Consider the following 13,545-nt stretch of genomic DNA (forward strand, 5'->3'; position numbering starts at 1 on the left):
GGCAACGGAGCTGGCCGGGGTGGGGTTAAGGGTCCTACGGGTCTCGGAGGCACCGCTGGCAGGCCTGGGTGCAGCAGGTCGGGCAGGGGTGAAGGGAGCCAGGACCCAAGCTTCCCACCAAGATCCCTGGATGGACAGAGGCGCAGAACCATGGAAATGGGCACTGGAGACCTCTAGCTCAGGGTCCTGTCCCCGAGGCAGCTGCCAGTTCCATACCAGGGATGCAATGCTCCATTCTGGCCAGGAACCCAGGCCACAAGCGCTCACCTCTAACTAGTCCACTACAGAGGACATGGACTCCATTTCCGAAGACCAAAAGCCTGATCCGGAAGACATCAACACTAACAAAGAAGAGAAGAACGCCACCGAGGGCCACGTGGAGCCCTTTCACCGGGGATCTGGAGCCCAGTGCCTAAGCTCAGGCTCCATCTCGGAGAACCGAGACTTGGATCCATGACCTAGACTCCATGTCTTCCAGTTTCAACCTTGATCCAGATGTCATCGGCCCTGTACCCCTGGTTCTTGACCCTAACAGTGACACCCTCAGCCCCGCTACACCAGACGTGGGCCCATTTCCTCCAGCCTCACTGCCACTCCTGCCCAGGTCCTGGGCACCAGCCCAGAGGTGAAGATGCTCCTGGACCCAGCCACCCCGCCTGGCCCTTCTCCTGCCCGGATTGCGGGCGAGCCTTCCATCGCAGCGCAGGCTCAGCCAGCACCATCGCACCCACAGCTCCAAAGCTCCAGAGCCGCGAAAAGCCCTGCCACCCGTGCCAAAGCCTTCGGCTTGCTCTCCACTATGCTCAAGCATCGCAACAGCCACAGCGGCAGGAAGCCGCCCCACTGCCAGATGTGCCGCAAGGCCTTCAGCTACCACTCATGCATGGCACCCCGGAACCCCACAAGAGTCCAGTGTGCACCAAGGGCTTTGGTCAGAGCTCAGAGCTACTCCAGCACCTGCACACGCATGCAGGCAAGCGGCCCTAGGTGCTCGCAGTGTGGCAAGGCCTCAAGGCAGAGCTCCAACTTGCAGCACCACCTGGGGATCCACACCAGGTTAGCGGCCCTACGCCTCCCTGCACTGCTCCAAGTCCTTCGGGCAGAGCTTGGCACCGCTGCAGCACCTCCACGTGCATTCTGCAGAGCGCCCCTGCTGCTGCCAGCTCTGTGGCAATGCCTTCAGCCAAGCCTCGAGCCTCACCAAGCACAAGCAGGAAGGTGCAGCTGCTGCCGCCACAGCAGCTGCAGGCACAGCAGCTGCCACAGGCCTAAGTCTTGGGTCTGGCACAAGCCCGGCATCCAGGATGAGGCCTGGACAGGTCCCCTTCCTGGGTTCAGATACTGTCTCCGTGCTTGGCTCTGGCCTGGGCCACTGCTCAGAACTCAGCTATGGTCTGGGCTTCCTACCTAATCCTAGCCCCCAAGCCCTCTCTGGCTCTGCATCCCCCTTATTGCTGGTCCTGTTGAATCTTCTGACCTTAAGCCAGGTCACGATGGGGACGCTGACTATATGCCCAGCTCTGACCAGAAATCTGGTCCATGCCCTGACCTTAATCAGGTGCCTAACCTTGATCCCAGTCCTGAATTGCTCCCTGACCCCTGCTCACCTGCCCTTGGCATTGTCAGTCCAGTCCTCCCTGTTGTCAAGATTCCTGGGTGGTAAAAAGAGCGCAGGACACTGCTGGAGCCTGATGGCTAAAGGGGACTCCAGCATCCACAGGCCAGAAACTTGTGGGTTGTGCAGTTGGTAAAATCAGCCCAATGCCTCCCCAGGGGTATAAATAAATAATCGCTTTGCAACATTTAAATACCTTTTATAATTTACCTATTCCCTTCATTAGTCTTGTATCATATCTCTTTTTGTTTGAGGATCACAGCAAGCATTACAAAAAAGTTGTACACTTTAACAGAACTTTAAATGGGCTTAATTTTAGTCTACTTATGAGCCACTGTAACATGGAACAGAACAAGAGGTAGAGCATTACTCCAGGTGAAGCTGGGCTTTAGACAAATCTTAGCTAAAGATTTTATGATTAGCATTTTAATTTTTTTAATTTTTTTATTGGTGCACTGTATTTATACATCATAATGGGATTTTAAAAAAAACTTGTGTAGACATACATGCACACAATGCCCAGTTAGCCCCTACCCAATCCCCACCCTATTCCCTCCCCATCCCTCCTTCCCATGCTTGGCTTAGTGATTGACATCTAATATTATAGCAATTTATCCAAAATTAACAATGATAATTTCACATAGCAGATTCATCTGTCTGATATCAAACTTTTGATCACTTAGAGATAACATTTCAGTATTTCTTTTTGCTTTCTAATTCTTAACAGAGGATATTTTTTCTTTCTTTTTTTAAGGTAAAACTATCATACATTTATTTTTTTCAGAAAAAGTCTATCCTAACATGAAATATGAACTCTAAATACCCAAAACAATCTCGAAAAAGAACAAAGCTATAAGATGTACATTTTCTGATTTCAAGCCTTATAGAGCTACAATAATTGAAACAGTGTAGTACTGCTATAAAGGCAGATATATAAACCAGTGGAGTAAAATAAAAAGCCTAGAAATAAATTCTTCCATATATGGTCAAGTTATTTTTGACAAAGTTTCCAAGAATATTTCGTGAAGGAAATAATAATCTTTTCACAAAATATCATTGAAAAATATTAACTACATGAAAAAGAATAAGATTGGACCCTTACCTAACACCATATACAAATATTAACTCAAAATATATAAAAGACCTAAATGTATTTTTTTTTTTTTTTGTGGTGGTGGTACTGGGGTTCCTGGAAGCCCTTCTACCTCCGGGCTACACTCCCAGACCTATTTTTACTTTTTTTTATTTGGAAACAGGGTCTCCTAAGCCAGCGTGCGCGGCTGGCTTTGAACCTGCGCGATCCTCCTGTCTGCCTCCCAAGCGTGGGGATTACAAGTGTGCGCCACCATGACCGGCCTTAAATGTAAATCTTAAGACTATAAACTTTTAGAAGAAAACCAGGGTCATAACACTTCACAACAGTGAAATTGGCAGTGATTTCTTGGATATGATTCCAAAGGCAAGGCAACAAAAGAATAAACAAACTTCCTAAAAAATAAAAAATTGTACATCCAAAGACAATGTAAACAGAGTTAAAAGTTATTGATAGAATGGGATAAAATATTTCCAAATGCTATATCTGAAGGTATATTAATATTCCAAATGAAGATCCTAAAAATTAGCAACAATAAAAGCAAACAATACAATTTAGAAATACAATTTAGAAATAGGTAAAAGACTGAAAAAATAATGAATCTCCAAAGATTTTAACCTATAAACACATGAATATATTCTTCTTTGCTTAGTTGTCTGCTGGATGGAAAATCTTGTTTCTTTGGTTCTGGTGTGTACACCTATTTCTTCTTTGCAGTTAATCTTGAGTATTTTCTCTAGCACTGGTTTTGAAGACATAAATTCCTTCAGTTGCTGTTTCTCATGGAAGCTTCTTATTTCCCCATCTAATTTGATAGATAGTTGTGTTGGGTAGGAAATTTTTGGCTGGAAGTTTTTTCTTTCAGAGTTTGGATTATTTTACTCCAAGCCCTTCTGGCTTTCATGACTTGGTTTGGAAAGTCTGGAGTGATTCTAATTTGTTTGCCTCTGAATGTCACTTGGCCTTTTGTTATTGTTGCCTTTAAGATTCTCTTCAGAGTGAAGCATCATTACTCTAGAATGACGTGTGTATTAAATTCAAATTTTCTGCCGGGTGTGGTGGCACATGCTTGTAATCCCTGCGCTTGGGAGGCTGAGACAAGAGGATCGCACAGGTTCGAAGGCAGCCTCAGCTACTTAGTGAGGCTCTCGGCTACTTAGCGAGACTCTGTTTCCAAATAAAGTATAAAATAGGTCTGGGAGTATAGCTTGGAGGTAGAAAGCCTTGGATTCCACCCCCAGTACTACCAAAAAGTAAGTAAATAAATAAATAAATAAATAAATAAATTCAAATTTTCTAATTCGCAATCTTGATTATGCAAAAAAGATAAAAGAGTAGATTAATTTGCACACTAAATCCTAGGTTACAAAGTAGAGGAGTCTAGATAATTATTCACAGATAGAGGAGCACTGGGCTGGTAGCCAAGAGAATCCAGGATTACAGGTGAAAGTTTGGAATACATACACCATGTCCTTCTCTTACCCAGCAAGTTCACATTAGAGTAAGGGCCAGGCTATCCTTCTGAGTCCTCTGCAGCGAACGATCCAACATGATTTCTCAGTTCCCCATCTCTGCATTAGTTATCTATTTCTCCTTATCAACTTATCCTAAAATTTTGTACTCTAAACAATAATATCCTATGAGTCAGGAGATAATACATATCTATATCCAAACACACAAATCTATCTATCATCTATTTATCTATACGAAAAAGCATGGATTTACACTGATATATTCCACTCCACAAAGTTCCTAATCCACAGGGCTCTTTCCAGTTTTCTTCCTTTCAGAATCAGTGACTCATTTTGACTACAGTGAGAAATCCGGTTTTCAATATTTTGAGCATATCTGTTTATTTGATCAATCTCTCTTTTTGTATTCAACTTCCATACATCCATTTCTAACTTCATAGCCTTCCTTTCTTCATCCATTTAGACAATTGATATCCACAAGTCTCCCTTCCACATGGACCTCATGGCACCTTGTTTGGGCTCCCACACTAAACCAGGTTGTCTCTCCAGGTGGACACTTCCCCATCCTACTCAATCCCTGACTTAGTGTTACCATGAATTTCTCCTCCATGACAAGATGTACTCACCACCCTGCTGTGCCCCATCTTATAGTTTTAGGACTGACTTATTCGGGGAAGAAAGTGGAAAAGAAAGAAAGTGAAGAGAAGTAAATGTAGCTTATGATATTAGATTAATCTAATGCGTGCGTTTAACATTGCTGCAGAAACAACCAGCCAATCAATAGTTTAGTAATTCAATGTTCATTGTGTTAATATGATTTGGGAGCTGAAGATGGACCTCAAAAAGATATAAGCAAACATGCTTCCTGCTTTCCACAAATCAGGGGAAACAGGATAGAATAATTAAATAAAAACTAAGTGCTTCAAATTATGTGCTTAAAAAATAGTAGAATAGTATAATATACTTTTTAAGTCAAGAGGATTCTTTTTTTTTTTTTTTTTTTTTGGTGGTACTGGGGCTCCTGGAAGCCCTTCTATCTCTGGGCTACACTCCCTCCCAGACCTATTTTATTTTTTGGAGACAGGGTCTCCTAAGCCAGTGCGGCTGGCTTCGAACCTGCACGATCCTCCTGTCTCTGCCTCCCAAGCGCGGGGATTACAAGCGTGCGCCACCACGCCCAGCTTCTTTTTTATTTTTTATTGGTGCATTGTAGTCATACCTCTTAATGGAGTACAAGATGGTGGAGGCATACATGCAGACATCACCCAATTAGCAAGAGAATTAATTCCATCTTAATAATAAAATTGGAGTTCCAATAGCTGGGCATGGTGAACCATGTTTGTAATCCCAGTACTTAAGAGGCTGAAACAGGAGGTTCACAGATTCACAGCCAACCTCAGCTACTTAGTGAAACCTCTGCAACTTAGTGAAACTCTGTTTCAAAATAAAGAATAAAGTTGAAGTTCTGAAACAGCTCCATGCAACCATGGAGTGTATTAATCAAGAGGATTTAATTCTGGTTCTTACCTACTCAGTTCTACCGAGTCCCAAAATGGGCATGAAAGCATCAGATACTTTTATAAAGAGCTGTTTGTTGACTTCTTGATATAATTCTTAATGATATTTTAAAGAAGGCATTTAACAAAAAATATTACTACTAGAGTCACCACAATAATTTATGTTTCATCTATCAGACCACAGAAGAGTTGATGGTGCTGACCGGGGGTGAACGGAGAAAATTCTATTAGAACCAGAGAGGCTAAGTCTATGTATACGACACTAATGTGGTCATCTTGTTCATATCACACAATAGATACTGCTTTACAGAAGACACTAAAGAAGTTCAGTGATGGTCCAGAATTTCTAATCACTCCTTAGTTAAAGGCCAACTTCATTTGTGAGTTTTCTTTACAAGAAAAATTGATGTCTGTCAGATGATCAGGGACACAGCTTCCTTGAAAAACTATAAATCATTTTTAGGTAAAGTCAGACTCTACTTATGAGTCTATCTCTTGATGCAACCTTTAAAACAACAGGTTTCTCAGGTTTAAGAAGTCCATGCTTGCTCAATGTCAGGAGAACCTGAAACAGATAAACAAGTTCACTGAGAAGCAATGAATGAATCACCTCTAAACACAGAAGCACAACAGAAAAGACATCACCAGGCATGGTGGTGCAGGCCTGTATTCCCAGAGTTGTGAGGCTAAGACAGGAAGATTGCAAGTTTGAGGACAGCCTCCTCATTCTAGCCACAGGTTCAGCAACCTATTGAGATTCTGTTTCACAAGAAAAAGTACAAAGGGCTGAGTGATAGAATGCCCTGGGTTTCAATCCCCGGTACTGTGCACTGGCAGAGGACTTGGGAACGTGAAAGGTTAAAATAAGCCATCTGTGTAAAGAACAAAAACTGGCAAGGTTAGTAAGATCTGAGAGTAACTGACCAGGCAAGGGCTATGGAAATCAAAACAAAACTTCAGTCCCTTCTGTGGGCCACATTCTGAGAACAACTGATGAAGATAAATTCCAAGAATAATCAAAGCTGAAAGGCAGATGAGTGGAGCCAGGGAACTAGGGCCATCATCCCACAAGAACAATTTGAATTTAGGACCGAAATTGGAAGGGGAAAAGACATTGCTCCCCCAAGATCCAATTCTGACCAATCACAAAGAGCAGATGGGTAACCTCAATAAGTGTTAAATGCTCACCTCCTAAGAACTTTGGTAGTTACTCTCTTTGGGGGATCCTTCACCCCTGTATGAGGAGAACTGTTTTTGTCTTCTTTCTTTGACTTGAAATAAATTTTCATATTTCTATACCCTTCATTAATCCTTAGACTTCATTCACTGAAATCCACTACACAAAAACCCAATAAGAGGCACCTATAAAGTTGTTGTGCAGAAAATGAGGGAAGGAGGCCAAGTAAAAGCAAGAGGCATTTTATTCTGCACTCCCAGGCAAGATTCACTGGTCCAAAGGTGGGGCCAGTGAAATGTGCACCTAGGTTTGGCAGGTTGATTTTTTATGGGGCCGTTTTTTGAAGGATGGAGGAGAGTGGGGGGCTGAGAGTGGAGGGTGGTTAGACCATTATTGTTTTTGGGGCAGTGTTTCATGTCAGGATCCTGGAACAGGCTGAGTTCCTGCAGCTGGGTGAGTGACACTTGTGTCAGGAACTGGGTGACACGTTTTGTTGCTGCACACATCAGCCAGGGCAGTTAGGCCATTGTTGTTTAACTGTGGAAGCATGTGTCAACTGACTAGAACTTTTAGGGGTGGAGGGCTGCCAACATCTCTATTCTGACCTAACATCCCAGCATTTTGATGATATGGGGTGCCGAAATCTCACAAGCTACTTCCTGCTGGCTGGAAGAGGGGACATCGTAGAGATTTATAGGCTGGGACTAGGCAGTCAGGGATTTGTGGGTAGGTGGGTGTATGGCTGTAGCAAAAGTTAGTTAATGGTCACCCAAGATATCTTTGGGATGTGAGATTTTAAGAATTTTAAGAGGCAAGGGGATAAAAGAAAAATGAGACAGATTAAGATCACTGGCCCTATCATGGGTAGGATCCAAGCAGCCAGGGAATTTTGAAACCAGCCAAAGAAAGAGTCAGCCCATGTTTGTCTTGCTTACAGCTCCTCGCCTAGCTTGGTTAGGGTATGTACATACATTTTATTCCACCATACCAGATTCACTGATTAGTAGCGACATTCTTTCTTTAGAAACAGACAGGTTTCCCCTTTTTCTGCTGTCAGGAGGTCCAGAGCTCACCTATTTTGTAAGGCAACCTGGGCCACTGAGGTCACCTGTTATAGGAAGGCGAGAGATGGGGCTGTGGACTCCAGGTTGCCATTAAAGTAGACTGTGGCCAAGGGCCCCTCCTATAAGTCCTACTGAGCTGGAGCCAGGCAATCTCTGCCTTTCCATATAGGGTTAGCTGAAGAACCACAGTGACTAAAAAGCAGGGACCCTTTTAGGTATGTTGGGACCCTAACTGGGAACAGAATCCAGGCTGCCAGACTAAATGTACAGAGCTTTAAACACCATGCCATTTTAAAGCTCCTTTAGGAGAGGATGGTACAGAGACAAGGCTAAGGTTCAGCACCAGGTGTGGGCAAGGAAACAGGTGGGCTCAGAGCCTGGGATGGGGTAAGAGGCACAGTGGCTACTGTGGGTGCCTCAGGCTAGCGTGGGAATGCAAGGGGCAGCAAGGTAAGGTAAGGGCTCCTCCGTGGCAAGGAGAACATGAGAGGAAGAGAACATTACAGAGAGAAAGACTCCTGCCTTTTTCTGGTCCAGGTAATAAAGTTATCCAAATTCTGGGGTCCCAGAGTCATAAGATGATGCAGGAATTCCTGGAAGTCCCAGGGCTAGATGGGTGAGTGGAAGAGCCCAGAGGGTATCCCAAGGCCAGAGCAGTGTGAAGTTTGGGTGTCCTGGATGCAAGCGACAATGGTGGGGTAGGGCAGCAGTAGCTGTGGGATGTGGCAGCAGGAGGCATAGCAGGTTGGGTGCAGCAGGGCTACAAGGGGGTGCCGGGTGGGGGGGATGTGCCAGCCAAGCTGGCCAGGCTCTGAAGCTGACCACCCAGAGGGAAGGCTGGAGCAAGAAGGGGGGGGGGTCAGATCTTGATACCCAGCAAGCAGGGAGTTCTGGGGGAGAGTGTGCAGATGCACAGGCAACCCCTCTAGCATCAGGGTTGGAGTGGGAAAGTTAGCAAGCACCCCAAAGGGGAGTGAATCTGGGAGCCGAAGCGCTCTGGCAGAGCTGGCCACAGGATAGTCGGAGAGGTTGGGAGCAGATGTGGGGATGGAGACAGAGACCATGGGAGAGGACTATCTTTGTTAGGGAAATTTAGGGATTTTCAAGAAACAGGAGATGATGTTCTTGTATCTGGGAAGGGGGAAGGAGAGACAAAGAGCAGGTCCTGTAGCCAATGGGAGGAAAAAACCTGTAAGGGCCACTGGAGGCTGACTTTGAGTGCCTCTTTTGTGAGTATAGCTGCCACAGCTAGGGCTCAGAGACAAAGTTGCCAGCCCTGGGTGTTATAGTTTGGGGTGACTGTTACTATTTGGGGGAACTCTCCCCGGGGACCCCGATTGGGCTCCCAGAAGTTATTCCATGTAACCACGGGTTCTTGTCCAAACTCAGGACAGATGTACACTGGTCAGGACTCTTGCTGAAGATATAAATGATTTTATAAAAAAGATAGAAACACAGAAGACAGTTACAGCCTCATGCTACCCAGGGACAGCATGAGGGGGTGGCCCAAACAAAGTCACTGAAATACAAAATACCAAACAGCCTTTTATAGATATGATATGTTCTATCTTGCTCTCCTACATAATTCTGACATAGGTAAAGTCCCCTTCATTTTCCCACCTCTTAGTTTATTCCCAGGTTTCTCCTTTCACAAAGGTCAGTTCCCTCCTTCCATCCTCTTAACTAGACGTCAGTTATTATGTAAACCTGTCTTTAGAATGTCCAAAGTTCCAACTCCCTTTTGACTTGCTAATTACTTTTAGCTAGGGTGTCTTGCATTATAACAGTTATCTGACTCCTGGCTTATAACCACCAAGTCCTTACTTGCCCTTCCCTCTTACAACTCTGAGCTTCATCTTCTGTGACCCCATTTTTTAAATATATTTATTAATAATCAGAGCTTCTTTCTCAAATCTTCCTAGGCCATTCCCAATACTGGTACACTGGGCAGTGAGGTTTAACTCTTTAGGGAGGTGTGCCACAGGGACCTGCGTGGGACCTAAGGTTTGGGTCAAAAAACCCATGGTCATGTACTGTTTTTTATCAGTATACAAATAAAAAAGGCTGTCAACATCCGGCAGAGAAAGCAGGGGAGAGGCCAAGAGCATGTTCCAGAGAATGGAGAAAACCTGGTGGACAGTCAAGGGGGAGAAAAGAGGGCCCACTGATATTTTCCTTAGTGGCTAGGATTTAGCCAGTAGGGCAAAGTTTGAGACCCAATGTCAAAAGAATACCACCAGCCCCAGAAAGAATTGAATTTATTCTGCAGAGATAGGTGGCTGTAAGTTTCATAGAGCCTGTGCCCAGTCAACTGTTAGCCCCTGAGAGTGGGGAGTTAAGCAGATTTCCAAGTAGGTGATGGTGGGGACAACAGCTGGCCTTGGCAGGGGAGACAACATACCTATTTTTCCCAGAAAGTTAAGGAGGGTATAACTACCCTGTACCCTTAGGCAGGTTCTGCCTAAGGAGTTGGGCTATGAGAAGTTGAGTCTCTGGCAGTGGGTGAGGGAATAGGGAGCTGAAGGTGGGAAGGAAATGAGGTAAGATCCTTAATAGGGGTGTGATGTTTACCCACCACTGGTGTTGAGGTATTCCAGACCTGTGGGTTTACAAGGGATGCTGGGAGTGGGGATCATGGGTCAAGTTGGGAGGAGGAGAGGACTGGTAGCAGCAGGGAGGCTGAGGAACCTCGAGAAAGCTGTGGAACAGCCCCAAGTTTGGAGAGAAAATCCCTTCCTAGCAAGAGGACTGGGCAGGAGAGCATAACCAGGAAGGAGTGGGTGAAAGGGTGTCAGGAGAGCATACCAGTAGTTAATGAGCAGGTGAGTTTGCTGTCAATATCCATAACTGAGATCATGGAAGAAAAAACAGGCCTTGAAAAGGAGGGCAGGACAGAGTAAGTGTCAACCAAGAAGGAAAACAGCTCACTTGCTACCTTGAGCATTACCCTAGGCTCAGCAAGGATGATGGGGGTGGTCGAGTCTAGGCTCCATCAATTTTCAGCCAACCCCAACATAGCCAATGGTGGGGCCTGATCTGGAAGGATGGTCCCCCCCACATTGAGACCCAGGATTCCCACCACTTTTCCAGGGGCAGTCACTCCTCCAATGACCGTTCCAGCTGCATGCCAGGCAGGGCATAGTCAGGGTTCAGGGTCAGGGGCACTGTTTTGCCCAGTGGCCTTCGTCACCACACTTGAGACACCTTCTGGGTGGTGTTCGTCTAGTCATTGTGACTCCACCATACTTAGGCAACCTGGAGTTACCCATGGATATTGCTGGCTACAGGGCTGCAAACAAGGGTCAAGTTTGCACGTTTGCCTTTTGTGGAAGATGGGCCTCTCGTTCAGCTTCTGCCTGCTCCTCTCTGTCATTAAAAACCTTAAACGCCATATTCACCAGGTCTAGGGTTGGGGATTGAGGGTCATCCTCAGCCTTTTTTAGTTTTTGTTTTGTTTTGTTTTGTTTTGGTGGTACTGGGGTTCCTGGAAGCCCTTCTACCTCCGGGCTACACTCCCAGACCTATTTTATATTTTTATTTGGAAACAGGGTCTCTTAAGTCAGCGCGGCTGGTTTTGAACCTGCAAAATCCTCCTGTCTCCGCCTCCCAAGCGCGGGGATCACAAGCTTGCGCCACCACGCCAGGCACCTTTTTGAGTTTTTTATGGATGTCCAGGGCTGACTGCGTAACGAAGTGGGTGGCCAGGACAGTGGCTCCAGCCAGGGACTCAAGGTCCATAGAATATGTAGAGTGAGAGCCTCAGTAAGATTATTAAGAAAGACCATAGGATTTTCATCTGGGGCCTGGGTGATTTCCCTCAATTTGTTAAAGTTAACAGCTTTACAGGAGATTGCCTGCAGGCCAGCAAGAAAGCAAATGATCATGTGATCTTGGCAGTGGCAGCCATCCCAATCCTTAGGGGTCTCTGTAGGTCCAACTACTGGCAAGGTGCCTCCTGGGCTCCCACTGGCCAGGTGGCATTGGTAAGGTGAGACTGCTCTGCATGACTCCCTCCCGCCCCCAAGACCCCCTCTCTCATCTGTAGTTAGGGTGGAGGAGAGGATGATATGGATATCATGCCAAGTAAGGTCATAAGCCTAAGAAAGATAACAGCACTCCTTAATAAAGTGGGTGGGGTTAGAGGAAAAATAGCCCAGTCACTTTTTGATCTGGAAGAGGTCTAAGATAGAGAAAGGAAAGTGAACCCAGACCATCCCTTGGCACCAGCAACCTCACAAAGGGGACAGAGGAGGATGAATCCTGAGAAAGGGTGTTTTTACTGATGGGGGAAAATGTAGGAAGAGGCAAAGGAGGGGAGTCAATGGAAGCAGAAGGTGTTTGGAGTACCAGTGACAGAGACAGAGTAAGATCAATGAGAGGTGAGTAGAGGGGTTGAGCCATAGACGTACAAGAGGAAGAGAGAGAGGAACAGGAGCACAGAAAGAAACGGGCCTTGCCATAGGGACTCCAGACCATTGTGGGCTTGCTTGCAAAAATTACTGGGGTCAATGAGTACATTAAAATCGGAAGTCTCATTTTCAGGCCACCGTGATCCATTGTCCAATTAATACTGAGGCCAAGCAGTATTGTAATAATGAATCAAACACTGGAAACACAGATCCTGAGAAAGGCCCAATTTTGTCAAATTTGAAAGAAGGCATCCCAAGGGGGATTGTGGATCTGGGTTAGAATTTAGATTACCCATGTCTAATCCTCAGGGCCAGTATGCAAGAGCAAAGGACCAGCATCTTAGTCATTTGGTCAGGCTTCTGGATGGAAAACCTGAGGATGGATAAGACGTCTCCCCAACCAGCCTAGATCTGGAGCCCTGTGGCAAAGACTATCTCAGACACGACATCAATTTTCAGACAGAGAGGCCAGTGAATGACCACCAGGGATAGACATGATTAGGGACTTGCCACTGCCATTACAGAGCCAGGGAAAAGACAAGGCCTGAGGGTCCTGAGCCACAAGGAGGGAAAGGAGGGAACCCCAGACCCTCCTGGATGGCAAGACAGGGTACTCACTCCTCCCAGGTTTTGGTACCAAATGTAAAGTTGCAGTACAGAGAATGAGGCAAGGAGGACAAGTAAAAGCAAGAGGTGCTTTATTCTGCGCTCCCAGGCAAGATTTGCTAGTCCAAATGTGCGGCCAGAGAAGCATGCACCCAGGGTCAGCAGGTTGAGATTTTTGATAGGGCTGTTTTTAGAGGGTGGGGAGAGAGCAGAGGGATGGGGACTTTTCATGGTGGTTAGGCCATTATTGTTTCTCGGGCAATGTTTTGTGTTGGAATCCTGGAACAGGCTGAGTTCCTAGAGCTGGGTGGGTGACATCTGTGTCAGGAACTGGGTAACACATGTGTTTGTGGTTATATGTACCAGCCAGGGCAGTTCAGCCATTGTTGTTTAACTGTGGTTGCATGTGTCAGATGACTGGAACTTTTAGGGGTGGGGGGCTGCCAACATCCCTGTTCTGACCTAACAGAAACACTCCTTATTAATACCACAAAAATTGCCGGGCGTGGTGGCACACGCTTGTAATCCCCGCGCTTGAGAGGCAGAGACAGGAGGATAGTGCAGGTTCGAAGCCAGCTGCACACGCTGGCTT

This window comes from Muscardinus avellanarius (genome assembly GCF_963383645.1).
Source record: "Muscardinus avellanarius genome assembly, chromosome: 10".
Taxonomy (NCBI): domain Eukaryota; kingdom Metazoa; phylum Chordata; class Mammalia; order Rodentia; family Gliridae; genus Muscardinus; species Muscardinus avellanarius.